At 39.7% G+C, this 27,529-nt stretch overlaps 1 long non-coding RNA gene across 4 annotated transcripts in view; it reads right to left on the minus strand.

Annotated features, from left to right (window-relative positions):
- LOC128046543 (uncharacterized) overlaps positions 1–27,529 on the minus strand; it is a 202,818-nt gene that overhangs the window by 165,751 nt on the left and 9,538 nt on the right. For all 4 annotated transcript variants that reach the window (XR_008199267.1, XR_008199264.1, XR_008199266.1 and 1 more), the window contains exon 2: positions 14,771–14,866. This is a non-coding gene — a long non-coding RNA (uncharacterized LOC128046543). The remainder of the gene's footprint in view (positions 1–14,770; positions 14,867–27,529) is intronic.

Below are 27,529 nucleotides of genomic sequence, written 5' to 3' on the forward strand. Positions count from 1 at the left end.
AGCAACCCCATGGACTGCAACCTTCCAGGCACCTCCGTCCATGGGATTTTCCAGGCAAGAGTACTGGAGGGGCTTGCCATTGCCTTCTCTGAATAAGGTAGCTAAAGTAGTCAAATTCATAGAAGTAGGAAGTGGAAGAGTGGCTGCCACAGACTGGAGGGGAACGGGAAATGGAGGTGCTGTTCAGTGGGTGCAGAGGCTCAATCATGCAAGATGAAGAAGTTCTAGAGCTCTGCTGCCCAGCACTGTGTGTAGAGTTAATAATAACGTACCACACACTTAAAATTTTAAGATGGAAGATCTCATGTGTTTTTCAGCACAATTAAGAAAAAAATGTTTGAAATCATGTAAGTAATACTATATACATATATGTGTGTGCATATATTTACATATTCTATGTATGCATGCATGCTCAGTCACTTCAGTCGTGTCTCACTCTTTGTGACCCTATTGACTGTCCTCCGCCCGAGGGATTCTCTAGGCAAGAATGCTAGAGTAGGTTGCTATGCCTTTCTCTAGGGCATCATCCCAACACAAGGATTGAACCCACATCTGAGTCTCCTGCATTACAAGCGGATTCTTTACCCATTGAGCCACCTGCGAAACACCATACATATGTATGTACGAACATATATGTATACAGTTGTATACAAAGGCAGAAAGAGCATAAAATATTCTTGTTGTGTGGAGTAGTAAACACTAAATTCAAGACAGAGGTTTCAAACTATTAAGGAGGAAGAAAGGAGAACGGGGCCAAAAATGCTAAACAGGAAGTTTCTATTTTCTCTGTGATATTTTATTACTTAAAAAAAAATATTTTAAAACTGATAATATTTAAACAAATATTTTAAAATGTATAGTATTTGATAATTTATTTTTACTTTCAATTTTTCTGTATGTTTGAAATATATTACAGAAACAAATTTTTTAGAACCTAGTAAATACTAAGAATATTTTCTTCCTTTTTAAGAAATGGGTATAGTTCATCTTCTCTAATAACAAAAGATTCCATGGGGGGAGGATGGGCCTGAAATTATACCAAAATTGAGTTTGTGTGTGTGTTCACTCTTCTCAGAAGAGAAGCCACAAATTTCATCAAAGGGGCCTGTGACTCAGAATGTTGAGAACCAGGAACATAACTGCTGATATCTGCCATTTTTCAGCAGGCAACAATGAAACAGATCCCCTGGGTACTTACCTGAAAGAAAAATGAAAATGCCAACTTGGAAAGTGAACATTCCTGTGTTCACTGCAATATTATTTGTAACAGCCAAGACATGAAAACAACCTAAGTATATAATCATAAATAAATAGAGAAAATGTAGCATATATACACAATGTAATTTTATTTAGTCATAAAAAAGAATGAAATTTTGCCATTTTTGACAACATGGATGGACCTCGAGGGCACTGTGACCAGTGAAACAAGTGAAGTGAGACAGAGTGAAACAAACACTGTATGATTGCACTTATATGTGGAATCTAAAAAAAAGGCAACAGCAAACACCAAGCTCACAGTACAGAGAACAGATTGGTGGCTGCCAGAGGCGGGGGGTGGATGGGTGGGCAAAACGAGTAAAGGAAGCCAAAAGGTGCAAACTTTCCAGTTATGAAAGCCCTGGGGATGGAATGTATAGCAGACAACCATAGCTAACAATACTGTATTGCACATCTGAAAATTGCTAAGAGAGATGATCTTAAAAGTTCTCATCACAAGAAAAAAAAACTGTAAATATATATATATATATGTTGACAGATATTATCTAATCATGTGATCACTTCCCAATATATACAAATATTGAATCATTACGTTGTACACCTGAAATTAGTATCTGTCGACTATACCTCAAAAAAAAAGAACCAAATCTGAATTTGAATCAAGCAATACGTTTCTAACCTTTTTCTTAGTTCTGATTTTGTTTATATGCTTTTACTTTCTGTATGTTTGCTGCAGAGTTGCCTCAACTCTGAAACTCTCTCTGAAAAAAAGGGCAAGCTATCAATTAAAAAAATAAGAAACACCCTTTAAGAAGTCCCACCAAATGAATGTAAAAACATACAAAATAAGAAGAATCATTTGGAACAAACACTGACACAGCACCCTTGGATCAGGTGTCAAGACAAACGGTTCCATTTACTGACTTTAGCAGGAAGGCTTCACAGAGGGCAGGTTGTGTCCGGAATCTCACCTTTTGACCACAAAAAATCAAATATTATTAAGGAATATGACAGTCACAGGAACAGGTCAGAAACTGGGGGTGGCAAGTATATTGTTGAGAAAAACTTCCCCCAGATGATTCCTACCTTTTCCAACATCCCACCACTAAAGCCCTCTGTCCCCACTACAGTTGAGGTCACTGAGTTGAATTTATTCTTTTAAATTATTCAATGTTTGACAAATAAGTTTATTGAGCACTTACTCTATTACTGTCAGGAAGGGAGTATTTTTGTACTTCTGTACAGTTAGAGCTTTCTGGGAAAATTTACTGAGACCTGGGTTAAAGGACAAGGCTTAAAACTTAAAAAAAAAAAAAAAAAAGACTGAAGAGATAGTAAAAGATTGGTCTCCCCTGACGTATGTGTTTACATTTCAGAAGGATGATGAAACTGGGGTCATGGAGACATTCCAGAGTTACAGACTCAGAGTCTCTTGTCTAAGGTTACTGACGTCAGTAATAATCTGTCTTGGCCTCAGAAACCCCATGTCTACTTTCAAGATAACATGAACAAATATAGATATTAAAAACTTATCAGTCACCAGGCTAGTTCCTAAGGACATAACCACGAATAAGAGTAAGTTCGGAGCACGTGGTCAACCCTGGTACCGACAAGGCTCCATCACCACGTGATACAGCAAGTTCCTGACAGGAGGTGTAAGAGGAGCTCTGAGACACTGGAGAATCTAAACTGAAACTGGAGTGGGGAGAGTTAGCCTGTCTGCAAGTAAGGGAAAATCCCCAGACAGCCAAGCTTCATTTTCCTCACGCAAGAAATCCCCAAAATGGGTGCCTCAGTCTTGCCAACCAGGGCACAAATCCCACAAGCTTTTCTCCTCTACCATCCTTGGTGTGGCAACTGGTGCTTGGACTAGCTTCTTTCGCGCTCCACCCACAGGAGGCAGCACTGCCTTGCAACCCTTTTTCCTCAGGGAAGAAAACCTTTCTCTAGACACTGCCCCACTTCTGTCTCAGGGGCCAGAACTGGGTCACATGCTCCTGGCTCAAACTAATCAACTGGCAAGGATGGAAGCTTCATGAGGCTGGAGGCTGGGGTCTCAGCCCACCTCCTCCCAAAGCATATGCAGACAAGAATGTTCTGTTAGAAAAGAAAACTGGGATTCTGTTGGAAAAGGCCTGGTGAAAGGTCAGGGGGGAAGCTGCCAGTAGGATGTGCTATAGTCATTAAGGTTAATATTTCCCTTTTGAGAATACTGTATTTAGCATTAAACCGGAAATGCAAAGAAATAAAAGACCACCTTATCCCTAACCAACAGCACACATGTATTGAAATTCACTAAATTGAAATTTCACTAAAAATAAGTGAAATTAATATAGTGTGAATGAAGTGCCACAAAGGTTGGGAGACTACAGAATAACAGAGATTAGAATTTGAAATACCAGAGGCAGCTCTGAAAGAAGAGAATTATGAAATGATGGAGAGGGTGATAATGTTTAAAGGCACAAGGGTAAAACTTTAGGGGTGATTAGGTGTGTCTGTTTAGCTGTAAGAGAGCCGCTATGGAGAATCCTGAAAAAATGCACAGCAAATACAAAGCCCACGAGAGCAGAACCCCCGAGTATCTGTACTACTGTATAAAGGCACTCAAGACACATCTGTTGAATGAGTGAATGAACAAACAGACTTGGATTTGAAACACTATTTGAAACTACCAAAGGTTTCTAGTCAGAGGACACATGTGATTGAAACTATTTCTGATAAAAACTCTAGTTTTCCATAAATAGAATGGACTGGAGGAAAAGGGGAAAAAAGGTTATGGTCAATTAGAAAGCTACTGAAATCCTCCAAGACAAAGGTGGGCAGGGCCTGGATCCAAACTAAAAACCAGAAGTACAACTTTAAAAAGTTCATTTGTAAGAATACACACTTTGCTTATTTACAATGTCACAAGCATATAGAGAAGTAGCGTTGCATACTTTCAACTCATTTATTCCTGCCTGATGAAAACTAGGATGACTATCTTGTTTATCTAATCCTCCACTGGGCTTTTTACGCTAGGTCTCTTTTTCAGCTCCAACAGGAATGAAGCATACATAACCTGAGTCCTTCAGAATCACGGTCTCTGTGGCCTCCTAGTGCTGGCCGTCGAGAATGACAGTTTCTGCACCAAATTTTCTGTGAAAACAAGTTAGGTTCACTCTGTACTCTAGGTTTTCTTCTATACATATATAAGGTATTGATAATTATGGCATCCCTCCAAAGAACATCTTAGACACTATTCACAAGCATACCAGGTCTATGACGGAGGTAAACAAAATATCCGCGAAGCTAAGTCACTGGACCATTTATGCTTATGTCTCTAACATTACTGTCTGTAAGTCTCTGAGAAGCTACTGTCAAGAGTTTCTTCTGTTTTATTTTTGCTGCAAATAAAATTTTAATTAATCTCTGTCCATATCTTCTATGCAATTTATTTCACCCTAGCAACTTTATTTACCCACTCTGCTTCTATTGACTATTCACTATAAAAGATAACTCTGTGCTTCCGTCTGTCAAAAGACTCAAGTAAATTTCCCAAATCAAAGGTTCTCTGATCTTCTGATTGGACTGAGAGTACTGCGAGCTTATTAGGTACACTTGACAGAGCTTTTGCTGATGAGCAGTCTTGGCCACACACAAACGTGGCTCCGCTTTCAGCCAGACCCTGAGTCCCATGGCCACTCTGGGTGGCAGCAGAGACCCTCCAGCTACCCAAGAAAAGACCAATAGGTCTGAGAGGAGGGCTGTGTACTGATGGGCAGTGCTGTCCATTGAGGATGTGATCAGCATCAAACATCCAGATGTCTGTTTCATGCAGCTAAAAGGTTTTAGAGATACAAGTGGCATAAATCCATGTCATCTGGACCTCTCATACCATAAATGACAAAATATTTTAGTAGAAGAATTAAACAACTGGGTCAAGGCCATGTATCCTAACTATATTTAGACATCTGAGGCAGAGATTAGGGAGGAACAAGTGACAAATACATAAAATCTGAGCAAACAATGTCTTCTCTCAAAAAAAAAAAAGTTACTAACACTGGGGAAAACAAAAAGCTGTGCTGAGGAAAAAAAAAAAGTAACCATGGCTTATATTGCCTCAGGTGTGAATAATGTTTTCATGGTCATAATAATGTAAACACTGATTATTATTCAAAATTCAATTATAGTTACAATGAAAAGGGAGGAGAGTTCCGCACTCAGAGTGACAATGCGCAAGCAAGATAAATCCTCTCCCTCAATATGAGAAGTCAAAGACAATGCCTAAGACTGAAAAATTAAAAACTGGAAAAAGAGCAACGTGCTATTTAGAGATGTGGAGGCAAATAACAAAACCATCAGTTCTTGAACTAGAGCTGAACTCCAGACAGCAGGGACTGGGGCGGGGCTAAGAGTTAGGAAACGGCTGAGTTTTATAACAAGCCTTGTACAGCTCCTGGACTCTGAATTTTGTGCATGTATAGCTGAGATTAAAATTAAATTAAAAACTGACCATGAAGATACTAGAACCTAGTCCAGTTCCTGACTATATAATACTTTTTAAAATTATATATATATTTTTACATGGATATTTTAACCAAACAATTTAATTTTCTGTTGTCCTGCTGTGGCTATTCTGTCTCATTTCATAGAAGCAAAAGAATAAATCAGTAAATCAAATATTCACCAACTGAACTGGAGACATATGAACCTATACTAGATGCTGGGAAAACATACAAGTAAGACCTCCCCTGCACACAGTCGCTCTGTTTTAGAGAAACAAACCCACAAATAACCTAAAAGCAATGAGATAAGCACCCTAACACTTAACCGTTCTGTGAGTCTTGGTTTCTTCATTTGCAAAATGCCTCATCAGGTTTTCGTGAATATTTAATGATTCAGTACATATAAAGTTCTTGGAACACTGCCTGGCAGATTATAAGAAAAATAAGGCCCCAAATACAAACCTTCGTCTGCCTGATTCTAAAGGCCATGATCATTCTGCTACACCACATTTCAGAAATAATCCTGTTCAATTCAAAAACAAAAAATTATCCTAAAAATGGTATCCAGTAAAAAGACAAACTATGACTCATTACCTAAGTAAATGTAGGTGTAAAATAAAGTCTGAGGATAAAAAAAAACTTTTCCTAGCTCTTTTTTTTCTTTTCTAGTTATTTACAAATATTTGATTTATTTAGAAACAGTCCTCTACAATGTATCTCAGGAGTTCAGTTTAGTTCAGTCACTCAGTCGTGTCTGACTCTTTGCAACGCCATGGAAAGCAGCACGCCAGACTTTCCTGTCCATCACCAACTCCCAGAGCTTGCTCCAATTCATGTCCGTTTGGAGTTAGGCATGATTAAAGGTGAAGTTCTTGATTTATCAAGAAGTAAAATGTAGCAGTTATCTTCAACCAGAAAGTAAATTATTTATCACTAGATGGCACTGTACTGGATAATTTTTTCAATTATTTTAGCTCAAGGTTCAACTTACTTATCAAATTAAAAGAATTCTTTGTTTCAACAGAAGAAGGTAAGATTGCATTACTCCTATTTTAAGTTATCTCATGGCTCTGAAAATAAAGATATGGTTTAATGGAAAAGGAAACAATGATATAATCAAGTTAAACTCTATTTTTAAACTATTCTGATATCTCAAATAACTCTTCTGACATTTTCTAAGCAGAAACAATTATAACTGTCTCTGGTTGACAATACAACAAATAAGTACAGGAACAGAACGTGTGCAGATTTATACTGTAGCAATTTGACTTAGGTTGAACTATACTTCCCAGAATCCCTGGTCACAAAGGGCTCCAGGCAGAGTTAACCAAAAGAGGATTTCACTTCAGATGCCAGAGGAGGAACTGAGACAGCCAAAGGATCTCTCTTCTTGGTTAGATGTGGTGACAGACACTGACGCTGCCAGCTCATCCTAACACCCCTCTGGTCCATGTCTAGCTCTTTTTTTCTCAAATACGGAACTGACTGACCAATAAAGACCCAGGTTCACACCAGACAACTGGCAGAAGACACAGAAGTGGTGTTCTGGAAGTATTTAATTATGGATGAATAATGTTTAGTAAGCTGTAATAATGAAGTAAATGAGTTAAGCTCCTCCTCACACAGTAGCTTCAATGTGTTGATAATGTTCTACTAATTTATAGATTTATATGCCCTTTTCCATGTATCAAACATTACATAATTTCTTTTAAAAGGGCAATCAGTGATATTAAACATCTGGAGATATTCAAATAAGTTGAGACCACAATATCTGAACAGAACAGTGAGCTAAGAAATCCATCTCCACCATTTCTTTAATATTTACCAAATTATCATTCAGCAGTTTCATTCACTGTGCATGAAAACTCTCCATCTATAGTCACCTATCTTTAATAGTCAGCCAAGCTCCTGAGTTTGATAGCCAACCACCAAGATGACTTCTTAGTCTGTTTTATTTTCAGAACTTAAAAAGTAGCTCTAATGCTAGAACCGATGACAAGGATACACAACAGGCTCGATATTCTGTGTTAAAAAGAGTTGATCAGTTAAATTATCTTCATACTGGTGTCAGCCTGATTCAACTCCCTTAACATCTGAGTTACCATAAGGTAATGAAAGAAAACATCAAAGAAAATAAGAAATACAACTGCTAGTTCACTTCTGTGGATAAAAAAAAAAAAAAATCAAGATTCTGTGTTCTGTCCTGTTTTTCTTGAGTTTGTTTCTGGCAATGTCATTCAGAATCCAACAGTCTGGGTGATTGCTTCCATATGGATAATTCCCCAAGTCCTATCTCTACCACTGAACTTCCAGCAAAGTCACAACACTCTAGACCCACAGGGCAGTATTCTCATCTGTGTGTGCTGTCCAGATTTACAGAGGACTTCCCAAGTTCCTAAGTTTACAAACCATTATCTCCAGCACTCCAATGAAACAGGTACTATTACACAGATCCTAGTCTTGACACGTCCTAGATGTATAAACTTGGAAGCTTTAGAGAGACTGAGCAGCTTTATCCAAGGTTATATATCTAGTATATGTCAAAATGAGGATCTGAACCTAGGTTGGGTCTGACCACAGAGCCCAAGTTCCCCATCCTCAATCCATCCTCTTCTCCCATTAGATCACTTGAGAATAACATCTGCCTCTGATTTTGTCATAGTATTCACTCAAAACATGCAATCCACTTGTATTTAGTATGTGTTAAGACTTAGCTGTTGACTTAATACATCCTAAATACATTATGTTGACTAATACATAAATAATAATTTTTTAAAAGCTGGCTTAAAACTCAACATTCAAAAAATTAAGATCATAGTATCCAATCCCATCACTTCATGGCAAATAGATGGGGAAACAATGAAAACAGTGAGAGACTTTATTTTCTTGGACTCCAAAATCACTGTAGATGGTGACTGCAGCCATGAAATTAAAAGACACTTGCTCCTTGGAAGAAAAGCTATGACCAACCTAGACAGCATATTAAAAAGCAGAAACATTACTTTGCTGACAAAGGTCCATCTTGTCAAAGCTATGGTTTTTCCAGCAGTCATGTATGGATGTGAGTTCTGGACTATAAAGAAAAATGAAGTGAAGTGCAAGGTGTTCAGTCATGTCTGACTCTCTGCAGGCCAGAATACTAGAGTGGGTAGCTGTTCCCTTCTCCAGGGGATCTTCCCAACCTAGGGATTAAACCCAGGTTTCCCGCCTTGCAGGCGGATTCTTTACCAGCTGAGCCACAAGGGAAGCCCAAGAATACTGGAGTGGGTAGGCTAGCCCTTCTCCAGCAGATCTTCTTGACCGAGGAATCGAACCAGGGTCTCCTGCATCGCAGGCGGATTCTTTACCAACTGAGATATCAGGGAAGCCCAAAGGAAAATGAGCTCTGAAGAACTGAGGCTTTTGAAGTGTGGTGTTGGAGAAGACTTTTGAGAGTCCCTTGGACTGCAAAGAGTTCATACCAGTCAATTCTAAAGGAAATCAGTCCTGAATATTCATTGGAAGGACTGCTGCTGAAGCTGAAGCTCCAACACTTTGGCCACCTGATGTGAAGAACTGACTCATTGGAAAAGACCCTGATGCTGGGAAAGATTGAAGGCAGGAGGAGAAGGGGACGACAGAAGATGAGATGGTTGGATGGCATCACCAACTCAATGGACATGAGTTGGAGCAACTCCAGGAGTTGTTGATGGACAGGGAAGCCTGGTGTGCTGCAGTCCATGGGGTCACAAAGAGTTGGACACGACTGAGCGACTGAACTAAACTGAACTGAAATACATCCTGAATGAGAAAGTGAGCTAAGGTGTTATCTGGTATCAAATAGTAACTCCTGCTCCACTTTAAAGTAGAGAATACTCAGTTTCATAAAACATAACAAGAGTTAGACAATGAAGACAAAAACTAGAGAATAATTAAACTAGAGTCATGTACACCTCTACACCTCAAACCTATTCCAGTCTTAGGGTTCCACCTACGCTAAGGACGATCACATATTATCATACCTCCAGGTTCTACATTCTGTTGATGCTACTGGAGTTCCTTCCTACATGAATGAATAAATTGCAGGTTTCTACCCTTCTTGGACCTATAGCAGTTTAAGTGGGCCAAATTCAGCCATGTTCTGAGCTATGGCAATTAAAGAAGAAATTTTAAGGATCACTTGCTATGTAAAAAAAAAGAGTACTTTTCTACTCCTTGACGTGTAACACTTGGGTTTTGTCACCCTACCTGAATTAAATACAGCGGAGTTTTGCCCTGTGAAGATATCATCCTGCTCTCTCTTGTCTGAGAACAAGAATCCCCCACGTGATACTGCTTACAGAGGAACAGACCGACTCTTTGCGACCCCATGGACTGCAGCCTACCAGGCTCTTCTGTCCATGGGATTTTCCAGGCAAGAGTACTGGAGTGGGGTGCCATTTCCTTCTCCAGGGGATTTTCCTGACCCAGATATTGAACCTAGGTCTTCCGCTTTGCAGGCAGACGCTTTACCGTCTGAGCCACCAGACTGAGAGTACATCTATTTACTATGAGTGCATCTTGGGACCACAAACGCTATCCATTTGGATTAAGTTTTAAGCACAGTATGGGCAATTCCATGGTAGGCCTAGAAAAAGGACTCTCCTAGGCTTTCCACGATTTCCTTCTCCCTCTGGTCAGCAACTCCTTGAAGTCAGTACGCTCTATTAGGATGCTCTACCTCCATTCCCAGACACAGGGTGACCTCTCTGAGTCCTGAGGCAAAGAGAGAGTCCTTTTCCCCACAGGCCCCAGATCTAGACCTCTAAGGACAAAAGCTTTCCCCTCAGCCACTAGACCCGCCACTGCGCCGCTCAGTGTGCCCCTTTCAGAGACTCCTTCTCCTTGAGCATATACTCAGCCTTACCCCCCTGTTCTCTGTAGCCTGGGTCCTTGCTAGAAGTCGTTTTTTCTATAACTCTCTCTGTCCAGCATCACCACTCACCTGACTCAGCAAGGGTCACACAAATTGCATACTTTAAAGGTATCTTTGCTATATCTTGAGCATTGTTCTTTCATTTACATCTGAATAAAACAGTAAGTTATAAACATTTTATTGTGGTTTAAGTCCCCAACTCCAGGTAGGCAAGTGCCTGCCTTATCCAAGATTTTTACGGTGAGATATTTTTCACTATGGATATTAATTAGTTGCTTTTAAATGTGTGCAGTCAGAACAACAGAAGAGCCTTGAAATAAAGCAGAAGAGATTCCGTACTTCCTAATTACCTGGATGCTAAAACACTTAAACATGTACCACTGACAAGGGTTATAAAATTTCTAATTCTGTCAATATTCAAAAAAAATAAATAAAATGGAGAGAAAACAATTATCTGTCCTTGATGACTTGGTATCATTTGCCTGAAGGAAAAATTTAGGGTGTTTTATAGTCCCTCTGACTTAAGTCTTTGTTTTCATCATTACTTTAGAAGGTAATCTGATCCACTCTAATGGTCCCAGAGAACCACTTATCCTTTTCCAAGCATCGACTGTAAGACTGAACCTGGCTTTGGTACTCTTCTTTCTTTAAACTCACTCCAAAAATGGGCTTCAGAGAATGACTTTCTAAAGTCAACACAAACTTCAGACTTTAGATCTCTCTTAACAACTGATCACAGAACGCAGACGAAACTCAAAAACTCAGTGGTGCTCTCCAAGCTTTCAAAGCAAAACACTGAACAAAAATGCAGAGATAAGCGCAGCCTTCAAACAACACTGAAGCCCACTGGCTTACTTCCATGAAGGTCCCAAGTTCTAGAAATAGCTGTTCTGTAAATGACCTTTTTTACTGTCAGGATCATCCACTTAAACAACCTTGGTATGTCACTGCCATTGCTTAGGTCTTTTTTTAAAAAAGGTCTTTCATTGACACAAGACAGAAAACTCAAGAATTCAGAGAAACACCCATAGGTTAAAAAAAAAACAACCTATATATACTATTTATACATATACAGAAGCATACTACCTTATGCCAAAATAAAGACCTTCCCACTACCCTCTTCCTGAATCTACCTCCGATTTCAAATTGTTTTTAAGGTAGTCTATACATACTCATTGCCTATACTCATTAACGCCCACAGCACTTGGCCACTGGAATGAAGTTCCTAACACCACCATTATAATTTTTCTCACTGAAAGCCTCTGACTCAATCCAATTCAGTGGCCTCATCCTACTTCTCATCCCAACTTGACCTCTTGATGGTAGCTGATACTCACCACTTCCCTTTCTTATAAACTTTTATTGGAGGATAGCTGATTAGCAATGTTGTGATAGTTTCAGGTGAACAGCAAACGAACTCAGCCATACTTATATAACATGTACCCATTCTCCGCCAAACTCCCCTCCCATCCAGGCTGCCAGTAACATTGAGCAGAGTTCCAATAAAATAATACAGTAGGTCCCGGCTGTTTATCCTTTTTAAATACAGCATGACCACTTCCCTTTTGGAAGCTGTTCTTCAATGGGCTTTTCCTGCCCTTTAAAGGCTGGAATGTCCAGGGGTCCTTTGCGTGGGCTGCCCTCATTATGCCCAGATATTTCCCCTTTAGTAATCTCACCCATTCACACAATGTGACTCCACCACCCACATCTTTCCTAAACTTCAGAGTCAGGTTGCCAACGGTCTGATAGTTGTTGCCATTTCGATGACCCCCTTTCAGATGTCCGAAACCAAGTCCAAGCTTCCTTTCATCCAATGGATAGAGGATTCAAAAATCAGCAGCCATTTGCTACTCTTCCATCTCTCTCCCAACTGCTACATGGAGCTCTGGTCCATAAATCTCACGGATGCTACCTCCCGAAGCATACCCCACCTGGCCTCCTCTTCCACACCTCCACTGTTAGTGCTCTAACCCAGGCCCTTCATCTTGCTCATCTGGACCACCGCATTCACTCGTCTCCTAACTAGTCCATTCTCTGGAGTTTATCCCCATCCAGTCCAATTTCACACTGCTGCCAGAGCATTTTTCTCAAATGGTGAAACTGTACCATTCCTACGATTTTAAAATCTCCAAAGGTTCCCCACAATCAACAAGGCAAAGACTAGCTATCAGGATTACAAACTCGGCTCCTTCTAATCTCATTTCCTACCACGTGTCTACTTACCAACTCCCAGGAGCCTCAAGCTCCTTCTCAACTTCTCAAACAGTGATCCTCAGACCTCTACGGCTGGTACACCCTGCTCCTCCTTCTCCACGAGGTGAGCAGCTGCCTACCCATTTCCCAACCTCCCCAGGCTAAACTGGCCACGGGCTTTCAAGGCTGTCTGTGTGTGAGGCTTTGCTGTGCCATGTACTACACAGTCTCATTCATCTACACTTGGCTCTCGCTCCTGAGCTATGGCTGAAACCTATTCGGAGGAGCATCTCAAGGTCAGCAAGTCCACGCTACTCATTTTTTCCATCTACTAAAGAGTCTCTGCGGCTCACGTGATCTGTCTGTCTCCCTAGCCACCAGATCTCCTGACCATCGAAGTGCAGCGACACCACTGCCATGCTGGTGGTGTGTCTACTACAAGGCGTGGGAAATCAGTCGTGTGTTCATTCCACTAACACTCATTAGACGTGGGGATCCACAGCTGAGTAAGACTCGACTCCTTCCACTAAGGAATTCATAGTCTCGCAGGGAAAACAAACACCTCAACAGACATTCATATAACATGGTGGAGGAGACTAGGGATAGAGTGATTCCCAGGACACTCTGGAGTCAAGGGATCCGGAGGAGGACAAGGAACCCAGCAAGGTGTGGAGTGCTGGGTATGGGAGAAAGCCACTGGAGGAAGGGGCAGGGACTGATGGTGCTCAAAGTGGGTCTCAGAGAATATTAGGGAGAGAGGAGGGGACAGAGCGGACGGAGGGAGGAAAAGGGAAATGCGTCAATTAACCACACCAATTGCTTCTTCGCTGCCTAAGTACAAGCAGTAGAAATCATAAGACAGTCCTTGCCAATATATCCATACGTTTAACTGTGAAAATAAAACAACAAAATTGGCCTTCTCCTAGGACACACCTTCTCACTTTTTGTCTGTCCCTCTCTCTCATACCCACTGACATAAGAAAAACTTAACACATATAATGAAAAATAGATGTAAGAGTCGTCATGGCAGTACTGACGTGTTCAGAGCCCTTGTTTCTCATTTCATGCTTCCTCTGAGTTCCTTCTTTTCTGCGCTCTCCACTCCAAAGCGTCTCAGACTTCCCTCCCTCCTGATGGCTTTCTCCCCCTCCCCTGCCCCTCTCAGCTCTTCCTATGCCCACCTTCCATGCACAGTGCAGAACCAGCATACATCTTTTAATGCTGTCCTATTTTTCAGAGACGATGTTACCATGAGCGGTCAGATCTTTCTGTGCTAGTATTTATCAGCAATAGTTCTTTTTTTCTTTTTCCACAGTATAAAGTCTGCCCTTTAATTCAGACCCAGAGTTACTACTGATACACTAATTTAGTTTCTCTAAGTCTTTAGAAGACTCAAAAGTTATTCTTAAAGAAAAAAAACAGCCCTCTTAGGAAAAAAAAAATCAAAATAATCATCATCACACTATGTAGTAGAGAAAACTCAGATTTCATTTCTGGCTATGTCAGTGTTCTACTACATAATTCCCTGGTCCATCTGATCTCAAGTCCTTATAGAAATCTTAAAATAAACTATTTCACATAAAGTGATTTTTAAAATATTTTCATGTTTTTTGTTCCACATTACTGACAATTATTTTACTAACTTGAAAGCTGATTAAATACATATACAGATACATAACATAAAAGAATTCAAAATGGTCTGTCCATTTAGTGTTTCTATTTGTCAGCAGCTATATTAATCAGATTTACTAGTCATCTCTGCAAGTTCAATGAACAAAACCAATGAATAACAGAATTGTGGTTCAAGTTGAGAGATAAGGAAGAGGGAAAACAGGTGACCCCTTGCTTGGATCTGATCTTGAAGTCACACTAACTGGGGTGGGGTGGGGGGAGGAAAGGAGGGCGTAAAAGTCAGATAAGAACAGTCAAAACAGTATGAGAAGTAAAAAAAATCAGAAAGTAAGTTGATTTCACTCACAGTTAAGAGTCCCTGGAAACAAGAGAAGGCAAGTTGTACTGCATCCCTCCATCCAAGAACTGAGCAGAAGTTCCACTCCAGGAAGGCTTGGTGGTGCTAAAAGGAGGCAAGAAGGATGTAAGACCTCAGAATCTAAGTGATGAAAGGCATGCCAGCCACTCATCCTCCCACTTTAGGCACATTTTTTAAAAAAGTTAATCATCGAATTAAATGTTATAATCCAATTTCCAAAACTGTTCTACTCCGCTTAAACTGCTGTCACCTCTAATAATCTTACAGGCAGACGCATTCATTTCAAACATCACTCTTTTCAGATTCCTTGATATCTGAAGTTCTTGATCACTTCACCTTTTTTGTTCTTATCAGGAACACAGCCAGATCTTTCTCTAATGCTACAGATCCAGCTCCTCTTAGTTCAGTTCAGTTGCTCAGTCGTGTCTGACTCTTTTTGACCTCACGGACTGCAGCATGCCAGGATTCCCTATCTATTACCAACTCCAGGAGCCTATACAAACTCATGTCCATTGCGTTGGTGATGCCATCCAACCATCTCATCCTCTGTTGTCCCCTTTTCCTCCTGCCCTCAATCTTTCCCAGCATCAGGGTCTTTTCCAATGAGTTGGTTCTTCACATCAGGTGGCCAAAGTATTGGAGTTTCAGCTTCAGCATCAGTCTTTCCAAAGAGTATTTAGGTCTGATTTCCTTTAGAATGGACTGGTTGAATCTCCTTGCAGTCCAAGGGACTCTCAAGAGTCTTCTCCAACACCACAGTTCAAAAGCATCAATTCTTTGGTGCTCAGCTTTCTTTATAGTCCAACTCTCACATCCATACATGACTACTAAAAAAATCCTAGCTTTGATTAGATGGACCTTTGTTGGTAAAGTAATGTCTCTCTTTTTCAATATGCTGTCTAGGTTGGTCACAGCTTTTCTTCCAAGGAGCAAGCATCTTTTAATTTCATGGCTGCCGTCACTATCTGCAGTGATTTTGGAGCCCCCCAGAAAAAGTCTCTCACTGTTTCCATTGTTTCCCCATCTATTTGCCATGAAGTGATGGGATCCGATTTCCAAATGTTGAGGTTTAAGCCAACTTTTTCACTCCCTTCTAACCAGACTCCACACCATGGTTTCCAGAGACTTTGTCTTCAGTTCTCTGGTCTGCCTCTCTATACACTCATCCCTTGAAGAGTGTAACCCTTACTTCACATGAGGGTTAAACTTCACATTAAGTTTCCCTCTTTAGCTAGACATTTCAACATGAGACCTGGTTCATGTTTCAAGGGCTTAGGAATTTCCCCTTCAATGTTCAAAACCAGACAAGCACCCTTATCCCCTCAAAATTGTTTCCTCTTTCCAGTTACTACATGCCTGATCATTCTGCAAGTCAGAAAACTTTGAAACCACTTTTTACTCACATCTTCCTTTCTTTCTGTAGCACCCCTGTTCTCTCTCATCTCCCCAACCAACTCCACCATTAACCCTACTGCTGGATTATTGCACTAAGGTCAATCTATTTGTCCCTTTCTTCAATTATTCTTTGCCACTGCTACCAGATTAATCTGCTAGATACCATGGTATTCTTTGTTTCAAAATCGTACACCTCTCCTTTTCTTCAGAATACAGATAGTGGAGTGGTTTTAAAACATCCCCAGATTCTTTGACACACCTCTCCTTAAAAGGTGGAAACTAATGCCTACCTCCTCCCCACCTTGAGTGTGGGCTGAATCTACTGGCTTGCTTCTAAGGAATAGAACTCTCCCAAGAGTTTCCAAATCCCTGACCCACAAACCACAGAAATTGTTAAGAGACCGTAAAATGCTTGTTTAGTTCTAAGCCACTAAATTCAAGGGTAATTTGTTACATGGCAATAGATTACTAATTCAGAAGGTCTTTCTACTGCCCAGTGGATCAAATCCAAACTCTGTGGGACACAAGGTCTTCCCCAAACTGTTCCTACTTTATCTTCAAGAACAAACACCTGCTTCAGTCTAAGGCCGGTTATTTCACTGACCTCATGTAACATGGTAAAATTCTGCTTCTTTGGCTTATGCTCTTCTCACATGAAATGTCCTTCTTTGAGTCTCCCTACTAACCTAAATTCAACACTTTTTTGGGGCTCAGTTCTAAGTCTACCTACCAAAGAAATTCTTCTATTTTGTAATGTATATAATTAAACACATATTTGATTTCCAAAACTATCTCTAAGTTATTTAAGGGAGAAATCATGACTTTGCTATCTTTACATTCCCCATGTTAATGGAAACATACTTTTTTGTTTAGAACTAACTTTTATGACCCTTCCTTCACAAAGAAAGTTTTGAATATCTTTTAAGAGAGGACATATACAATAAAGTTTACTTTGTTTAGAAAGTGTTGCATAGTTTGAGAGGATAATTTGGTATTATACACCCCCCAAAAAATCTACATGATCTATGAATAAGCAATTCCATTTTCAAGAATCTATTTTATAGATATAAATACAAGTAAGCAAAAATATAGGTACAAAGCTATCCTCCACAGCATTGTTTATAGTAGGGAAAACTCAGAAGCAACATAAAATATACCAAACAGGAAAAGTTAAACTAGGGTACAACAGACTACCAAAGGTCCATTTCAGAGAATGAAACAGGTCTACATGCACTGATCTGTTCTGACTGCAATGATATAATATGTAAAAAAAAAGTCTCATAAAAGAAAATAAAATATTTAAGAATAAATTTAATGACACGTATAAAACCCATCTGAGGAAAACTTTATAACATTCCTAAAAAGCTACAAATGAAGAACTTAACAAACAGAAAGACATTTCTTGTTTTGGAACAGAACAAGCCAACATTATAAAAATGTCAGTTTGTTATAAGTTAATTTATCAACTTAATACAATTTCCATAAATATACCAATAATTCTTTTCAATGAAGTTGAAAAATTGATACAGAGCTTCATATTAAAAACACATGTGCAAGAACAGCCAGGAAAACACCAAATGGTAGAGGCGAGGAGTAGGCCTCTCAGACATTAAATTATACTATAAAGCCTCTTAAGTGAAAACAGTGCTACTGGCCCACAGGCAGGCAGACAAATCAGTGGACTTTACAGAAAGTTCAAAACGAGATAGAATGCTAGTACTGCTTATGATAAAGAGGGTGTCTAAAAATCACTAGGGCAAAAACTGATTTTTTAATAAACGGTTGAAGCAATTGGTAAGTCATCTGGAAAAAGATAAAATTCATACCATAAGGAACAGACTCTGAACAAATCAGAGATCTAAATGTAAAACAATGAAGCCAATACAAGTACAAGAGGGGGAAAAATGGCAAATTCATCTCTAAACTTGATACAAGGAAGGACACACTATGAGTCAAAATCAGGAAGAATAAAAGACTGATAATTTGATTCCATAAAAATGTTTAACAATTTTTTCTGCATGGCAAAAAAATCATTAACCAAAGATAGCAGATAAAATGGGAGAAAATATTTGCATTCATATAACAGATAAAGGGCTAATATCCATAATACACAAAGAAGACTTAAAATGGAGGAAATAAAGACTGGTAACTTGACAGAAAAAATGGGCAAAGGACATGATATACAAGTTCACGCATGCGTGCCCAGTCACGTCTGACTCTTTGCAACCCCATGGACTGCAGCCCGCCAGGCTCCTCTGTCCATGGGATTGTCCTGGCATCAATACTGGAGTGAGATGCTCCAGGGGATCTTCCTGATCTAGGGATTGAATCTGTGCCTCTTGCATCTCCTGCATCGGTAGGTGAATTGTTTACCACTGAGCCACCTGGAAAGTCCCATGAATACACACACACACACACACACACACACACACACACACACACACACACGTGCAGACACATACAAAGTATACACATTGTATGAAAAGATGTTCAATTTCATTTATAAAAGAAATACAAATTGAAATTACACTGAGATGCTATTTCTGATCTATCAGATTGGCAAAAATGAAACAGTATGAAAGTCACAGTTTGGCCAGGATATAGAGAACTAGGCACCCTCACATGCTCCCTGGAGGAATGGCCACTTCCAGGGCTGAGGCAGAGGCAATACACGAGGAGGACCACCGAGAGCCAGAAAGTGAGGATGTGTCAAAGAACAGAGTAGACGCGCCAAAAGTACACCGCAATCAGCTTCAGGAGGCTCCTACTGGCCAAATCTAAGACATTTTGAGCTTCAAAATAAGTAAAGATAAGAATAAAGTAACAATTCATGAGTCTAATCTGATTTTTTTTTTCAGTGAGAGATAAGGGAACACTTTGTGGAAGAAAGCCAGTGAATAAAGGAAGAGGGAATGATGAAATTCTAAATCACCATTGGGCAACCATCATAAGACTAACTGATTCAGTCAAGAATCATCCATGGATTCTAAAGCCTATAAATCTGAGGAGCAATAGTTTATTAATGAAAAACATCACTCCACAAGATAGTTACTGTTTGAAAAAAGGGAGAGAGTAACACTGGTCGAACCTGGCAGATAGGGCCTTAACCAAAGACTCAAGGTCAACATGGCCAGAAGTGAGACAAACGGACATTGTGTGCTTCTGAAAATGATGTCCTGAGAAGAACCCAATGTCCCCTGTGCAGCACTGCTGCCGAAAGTGCAAAACCTGAATCTAAACAGGAGGCGACTTCAAACAAACCAAAACTGAAGGGTATGCTAGTAGTAACTGACTGACTCCTCAGAACTGTCAATGCCGTGAAGCACGAAGACTGAGACTGCTTCAGACCAAAGGCTGCCAGACGCAGTGTATGGCCCAGGGTTTTCCTACTACAGAGATGTTGTGGGAGTAATCAACGGAATCCAAGATCTGTACCTAGATATTATTATTGGATCACTGGTAATTTTCTGATTTTGAAAAAGAATAAACAAGGAGAATGAAGATGTGACTGAGAATGTATCAGTTCAGTTCAGTTCAGTCGCTCAGTCGTGTCCGACTCTTTGTGACTCCATGAATCGCAGCACGCCAGGCCTTCCTGTCCATCACCAACTCCCGGAGTTCACTCAGACTCACGTTCATCGAGTCCGTGATGCCATCCAGCCATCTCATCCTCTGTCGTCCCCTTCTCCCCCTGCCCCCAATCCCTTCCAGCATGAGAGTGTTTTCCAATGAGTCAACTCTTCGCATGAGGTGGCCAAAGTACTGGAGTTTTAGCTTTAGCATCAGTCTTCCAAAGAATACCCAGGGCTGATCTCCTTTAGGATGGACTGGCTGGATCTCCTTGCAGTCCCAGGGACTCTTAGGAGTCTTCTCCAACACCACAGTTCAAAAGCATCAATTCTTCAGTGCTCAGCTTTCTTCACAGTCCAACTCTCACATCCATACATGACCACTGGAAAAACCATAGCCTTGACTAGACGGACCTTTGTTGGCAAAGTAATATCTCTGCTTTTGAATATGCTATCTAGGTTGGTCATAACTTTCCTTCCAAGGAGTAAGCATCTTTTAATTTCATGGCTGCAATCACCATCTGCAGTGATTTTGGAACCCAAAAAAATAAAGTCTGACGCTGTTTCCACTGTTTCCCCATCTATTTCCCTTGAAGTGATGGGACCACATGCCATGATCTTAGTTTTCTGAATGTTGAGCTTTAAGCCAACTTTTTCACTCTCCTCTTTCACTTTCATCAAGATGCTCTTTAGTTCCTCTTCACTTTCTGCCATAAGGGTGGTGTCATCTACATATCTGAGGTTATTAACCTGCATCTAATGATAAGGAAACTTCAGACAAACACAGAAGAAGCAATTTAAAAACTGTCAATCTGATAAAAGACAAATTGTAGAAACACGCCAGGAGAAAGGACAGTAAACAGATACAGCAAGGAAATGTGACATATAACCTTAGACTGGCTCTTATACCACAGGGGGGAAAAATGTTATAAAGGACAGTATCAGGTCAACTGACAAACTGTGATATAGATAGTAGATTAAATAAAAATATTTTAGCAGTGTAAATTTATGAAATATTTACTGCTGTATAAGTGAACATCCCTGTTCTTAGGAAATGCATACTAAAATACCCAGGGGTAAAGGGCCATGATATATGCAACATTCTCAAATAATCCAGAAAAAATACATTGATACACACACATATACACATTTAAAAACAGAACAAGAAAATACACACAAATAATAAAGTAAATGGGGAAAATGTTAACAGTAAGAGAGTCTAAGGAAAAATAGTTTTTCTTTGCATATCCTTGGGTTTTTTCCCCACCTTCATTTTTAATGGTCCAAACTATTACTCAGAATTACCATAAAACAGATTAAGATCAGCAGTCTTCAAAAAGAAACTACACTAAAAGTTACTGCTTAAATATGTTAACAATAACTGTTATTTCCTAAGTATTCATTTGAGAGATGAGATGTCTCAAAATGGCCATGCTAGCTCCTAAGGGAAACACGACTAGAAAGAAGGTGAAATGTGCAAAAGAAATTCCATAACATGTGGCTAAGGTCGTAAGTTTCTCTAGAGTCAGGTTACCTGCCTCTGAACTTGGGCTCCAAGTCGTGAGCTTCCCTAAGCTTCGATATTCTATAAAGTGGGAATGATAATACTATATTTCCTAGGGCTTTTGTGGGATTAATGGAACAATAGGTGGAGGAGGGAAACTCCACATTTTTGCAAAGTGCCCAACACATGGTAAGCACTCAATATTATTATTGCTGTTATATCACTACCTTTGTACTGTAACATATCTGCCACAGAGTAATGGGGCTTTTGGTAACTAACTACAAAGGACACCAGAGAAGAATTCATGTTTATCCAGCCCCAAAATATAAAGATGCTCTGATTTTAAGGGCCAGGTTTTAACGCAGAATAGCCCTGGGGTGGAAAAAAAAAAAAGGTCCTCTACCAAATTCTCAAGACTTGATGAAAGTATTAGTTGAAAATATCTCAAATTCTTCCCCATCTAATTTCTATGTTCACCAAGTAAAGTTAAGGTCCAAACTTTATCCTTTTGACCAGATTACAACTGACCACAGTAACCTTAACAAGTTACCTGGCTGAGATGTTCAATATCCTGTAAGCCTGTAATTCTGCTTAGCTTACTTAACATCATTCAGTCTCACAGTCCTCATCAACTCTGAAAGAAGTGATAAAATCAAAATTCTTTCCCTGCAAGGTCACACACTAAGAGAGGGAGGCCCAGTGAAACCACACAGTCTCCCTCCTCCTGAAGGCCTGCCTGAGGTCAGCGGCTTCCCTCCCTGATGGGAATGTAACTACCACTGTGGACGTGTTAACTTTCCAGAAACATCTATCAAGGGTGGACCATCTGTCTTCATTAACCGCAAGACACCTAATGGACACTGTGAGCAATTCAATACTCACTGATTAATAAACACCAGCCTTCAAGAGAAACAGCACTGAGTACCAATCGATAACTCTGTGTTAATCATTCAAAAATGGGGGGGATGTGGCTGAGTCAACTCTGAAATTAATGTTAACCTTTCAGGCAACGTATTTCAAAACACTTCAAAAAACTAACTTTTAAGCATAAATATCACACAAGTTCACCATATAAATACATAAAAACGCCCATACTCCATAGCACCACACAGAATCACTATCGGAAATAATTTACTAATAACACTGATTTCTAGTGTTACTCGGTAAGATTTTCTTTGAACCTTCAGATAATCTTCAGTAAAACCCAAGAATCTCTTTTAAAAATAAAGAGAATATCCAGCTATTGTTCCTAAATGTTCATTTTCTCTTCGCAGCTTTTATTTTAACATATTTATCTTCTCTCACCATCAAAGATAGCAGAAATATACACACAATGTAAATAAATTCTGCGTCCTGTTTGCCATCTTCTGTACTTTTCTACTGAAACAAATGACAAAATTCTCGTTTCTCATTCTTATAGGAGAAAAAAAATATATCCAAGAGGAATAAACAAACTCCTGAGAGATCTTTGTGCTTCCTCTATGGAATTACAGACTTTCTGGATACTGCCCCGCGCCACCAAGTCCCTCCTCTCCACACCAGCACTTTCTGAAAACAATACCTCCTTACACCGTGAACATCCTTTTCCTTAAGTGACACAAACATCAAATGTCCCTTCAAACTTTAAGAGATAAAAAATTTTCTCCATCTTTGTTTCAGGTTTCATTCTCCAAATTTCTTTAGCACATAGACAGAAGTATGGTCCTATACCCTACAAGGTTAATGACAGTATCAACCTAAGCCTATGCTTACTTACCGTTTCTAATAAATAATGTTCAAAATTCAAAAGGTTAAAAAAGAAAGTATTCCCTGTCCTCCAGCTATCTACTTCCTTCTCCTAAAGACATGAAAATGTTATAGTTCATTTTTTATCCTTCCGAGATGTTCTTTCTTTTTTTCTTTTCTATCTACCCATCCGTCCACCGCTTTTTGTAAGTTCTTTTTCTACACTCTTCTATGCTTTGTCCTAATCTAAGATTGTATCTTCAAGAATATAGCATATCAGAATATAATGGGCTTCCTTTTTCTATCTTACTGGCTATATAGGACTTTTAAAATATGTTGAAACCAGTTTCTGTGGTCCTACTCTTCTTGTTCCACCAATTCACTAAACATGCATTGTGCTGGACAAGTCCACCTGATTTTAAGTGACTACATACACATTCCACTCCCAAATGTAAATATCTTCTATATACTAGACCATGTTATAGCAATGCAAAAATTGTTGGGTGTCATCATTGCACTGGGGTTACACAGAATAAAGTTCTCTTTAGCAGGTATTTAAAGGTGAAATGTCATAGCGTCTGCAACTTATATTCAAGCGGTTAAAGAAAATCATATAAATATATATACCACATTTGATTCCAAACATGTACATACACAGAGCGTGACACAAGCGTGGCAAAAATGCTAATAACCAATTCGTCTAGAAGAAGGGTAAACCGGTGTTCGTATTACTGTTTTCCTAAGGATTTCACATTTTCAAAATAAAAAGATGGGGTAATAAAGGAACTTCCACAAGGGTCCCCTCATTTGCTACCCTAAAACATACAACTGTCCCTTCCCGATTCCCAGGCCTATGTCCTAACGGAACCCAATCGCACCCCTACTACTCTCCCCTAAAAGAGAATTATAACAAGTTATTTAGTTGTTCTTAACTCAAACCACTCAAACGCTGTGGCTCCTTAGGGTCTCCTCCTGCTCGAGTTCTCCCTTCTCTCTCCTTGTCCAGTCATTCTTCGGGGACACTCAGACATGTACGGCATCTTTTCATGGCCTAAGCATTGAGAACCCAGCAAGAGAGTAAATACCCAGACGAAGCAGCTCTGGATGAAGAATTCTTTTGTAATTCCTACAGCACCCAGTTCAAAAAGCGTTTATTGAAATAATGGGTTTTTTCAAACAAAGAAGGGCATGGGAACCACTGGTAAGCAACGAGGGAAAGATCTCAAAGCTCACTTTTTTTTTAGAAAACCTTCTCCAATCTCCTCATCTTTTTCTCCAACAGGTTAAACTCATCTTTCCCAATCTTCCAGACTGTCACGGCTGTCCACTCCCTGACACAATGACATATTATCCTAGTGAGAATGGAAAAACCTGTTTCACAATCCCAAATAAAGCAACCCTAGGAATGAGAATAGCCAATTCTCTTACATTTTATTTATATGACGTTACTCAACACAGTAATACACTGTCAACAATTTGCCGGGGGGAAAAAAGTACCTCTCAGTCATCTGTCTATGGAATATTCCTGCATGGCACTCTTTCACCAGTTTGGAACTAAGGGAGACCAGCCTCTGAATGTGTGTCTACTTTGGTTAATCAAGAGGCAGCTGTCATGTCAACTAAGACAACAAGCTGTGTCTAACAACAATACATTTTGGAAAAGTTGATTCACTAGTAAGATACAATACAAAGGATACCTACTAAAAAATAGCAACGCTTCTTGAAATAAGACTCAAGTTGAAATTGTACAACTATAAAACAGGAAAATCCTAAATCTTTTTCATTTTTCTCACCTGAGTATAAGTCACAAGCCTGGAAGAGATCCTGTAGTTCAAGCCTCCAAAAAGTAAGATCCAGAGAGGTTAAAACCCCCGATTCAAACACCCCACCACTGGCAAATTCAAGTCAAGCTAGGTTTAGAACTCATATACTCTTTCCAGGCTTCTCTGCCCATGTTACCTCTCAATTTCAGAAATTAACTTTCTGGAGGAAAAAAAAAAAAAAAAAAAGTCCTGTCTGAAAAGAGTAGAGGGGAATGAGGAAGGGGAAGACTTAAGTACAGTCAGCTATGCCATTAACCAGGTGTGTAAAATTAAGTCGACTATCTCATCTACAGAATAAGGAGAGTGAATTCAATTAGCTCTGAAGCCCTGGAGAGCTAGATAGAATACACTCTGATTCGGGAGAGTGGTATAAGTGATAGCTGTGTATTTAACACAAATTTGACTCAGTCACATTTTTTATACCAAACTTAGTTATAGCTTAGGCAATTTAAAAACAGTATGGTTAACTGACACCACACCTTTTACCAAAATTTTCATAAATACAAAGAATCTCAAAATTCATTATCTACTATTAGCTACATTTTGGCAGGACGTCCTTTAGCACAAAATTTAAACGTCAATCTGAAACCTATTTGAATGCCTATTTAAATATCCCAAAGAGCTGGGAAAGTTATACATTTCACAGTTATTTTCCATTCAGCATGGCATCCGCTATAGAAACATACTCACATCTTTAGAAATAGAAATCTTCAGAAATAGCCTGCACCACATCTCGTCAGAGGAGAGCCTGCCTTTGGCTCTGGGCTGCCATTTCGTCAGGCTAACCAGAATGCCTGTGGGAACTGTCCGTTGTCACTGGGCTACCCATACCAGGAATGGGAAAGGCAAAAGGGAAAGGGAAAAAAGAGAAGAAACAGAAAAGAACGCACGAGTGGGCGGGGGGAAAGGAAGGAAATCAGGAGAGTTAAAGAACACGGAAAAACAGAAAGACAGGAGAATAAACAGCAAGAGGGACGGCCTGCCAGTGCCCCAGCGTCCACATGCCTTCGGACAGGCTGCAGACACCTTGAGGCGCTGCTGTCTGTTTTTCTTTTGTTCTGTTCTGGACAGAAAGTTTGCGCAGAGAGGACATGTTTACTTGTGCCTGCTCCTAGACTCCGTGTCAAGGATTAGGATTCCAACATATGAACAGTAACACAGAAGGAGCTCCGATCCAAAATACACTAGACTGTTTACCGGGAATGTCCAGGACCTGACATGTTCCTAGTGACTCATCTTTCCAGAGCATGGATCTCTTAATTCCACAAGAGCACCATGATCCAAAAAGATGTTTCAGCAAGTACTATGTATATTTATACAAATGCAACTCGGTGCTTTCAAACAACTGGCGCTGTCCAAAGACAACAAGGAAATATAGTCCTCCAAAGGAAGGCATTTCCAGTCAGATCCTCAGGACGCCATGGCGGTCGACCCTCAACCACATGGGCCCCTTCTTCAGCAAAGCAGCTGAAACCTCAGACACAGAAGGAGCCCGGGATCTCATGCCATCATCACGTCCCCCACACACGAGCAAATGCTCCAGAGCTATTATAAGTCATGGTTTCTTTCACAGATGATCACTTTAAAAATCATTTTAAAGCCAATCTGTTGCTGGAAATATTTCTGTTTTTCAGAATTTTAAATGATCTTCTATTATTGAAAAATATGTGTCTTGAAAATATTCTGCTGCTGATATGAAATGACTAAATAGGGTACTGATTCACTAAGCTTATGAAGTCTTTGTTCTAAACTGCTAGTTAGGTGTTAACAAAGATATACATAAGGCACAGAGCAAACACCTCTGTTCAGAAAAATTAAATTCATAGCAGAAGGAATCTTCAGTTTGAACCCTTTAAAAGTGGGAGCAAACAAGGATTTTGGTACCTTTTTCATGAAAATAGAAGTCTGCAAGCACAGTAACTTCATCAGTTAACTAAAAGGCATAAAACAGATCACAGATTTCAAAGATAAAATCTAAAGAAAGGCTATGAATGGCATTTTATTTAAAAACACTTTTCACTTGTTATCAGGTACCTGCATTTTTAGCCAATGAGCACGAAGACTGAAAAGTCATCACAAATTCTACTGGGGCAGAGCCTATAAAAAAAGATATTACACAATTTTTAAAAGATAAAAATTAGAAAAAGCTGAAGGAGTATTATTGACACAAGGACAAAGCCGATGAAGGAAGTGTTGCCAGTATAACTAGTAAAGATTAATCTCTGGAAACATAAAAAAGCAAAAAATGATAATTATAGACTTTTAGAAAATGGACAATAGGTGCAATGAATGTATGATACATCAATATAAAAGCAGAAAGCTCACAGCTGTCAATGATAATGATAAGAAGTCTGGTGTAATTGTGAATATTATGAAAAGATTCAGTACTAACAAAAAGTGAAAGTCGCTCAGTTGTGTCCAACTCTTTGCGACTGCATAGTCCATGGGATTCTCCAGGCCAGAATACTGGAGTGGGTAGCCTTTCCCTTCTCCAGATCTTCCCAACCCAGGAATCGAACCGGGGTCTCCTGCATTGCCGGTGGCTTCTTTACCAGCTGAGCCACCAGGGAAGCCCAAGAATACTGGAGTGGGTAGCCTATCCCTTCTCCAGTGGATCTTCCCAACCCAGGAATTAAACTGGGGTCTCCTGCATTGCAGGCAGATTCTTTACCAACTTTTTATGAGTTGTACAATAACTAATAGAAATATTAAGCAAGTTCCCTAGCATATT

This window comes from Budorcas taxicolor, chromosome 4 (assembly GCF_023091745.1).
Source record: "Budorcas taxicolor isolate Tak-1 chromosome 4, Takin1.1, whole genome shotgun sequence".
Lineage (NCBI taxonomy): Eukaryota > Metazoa > Chordata > Mammalia > Artiodactyla > Bovidae > Budorcas > Budorcas taxicolor.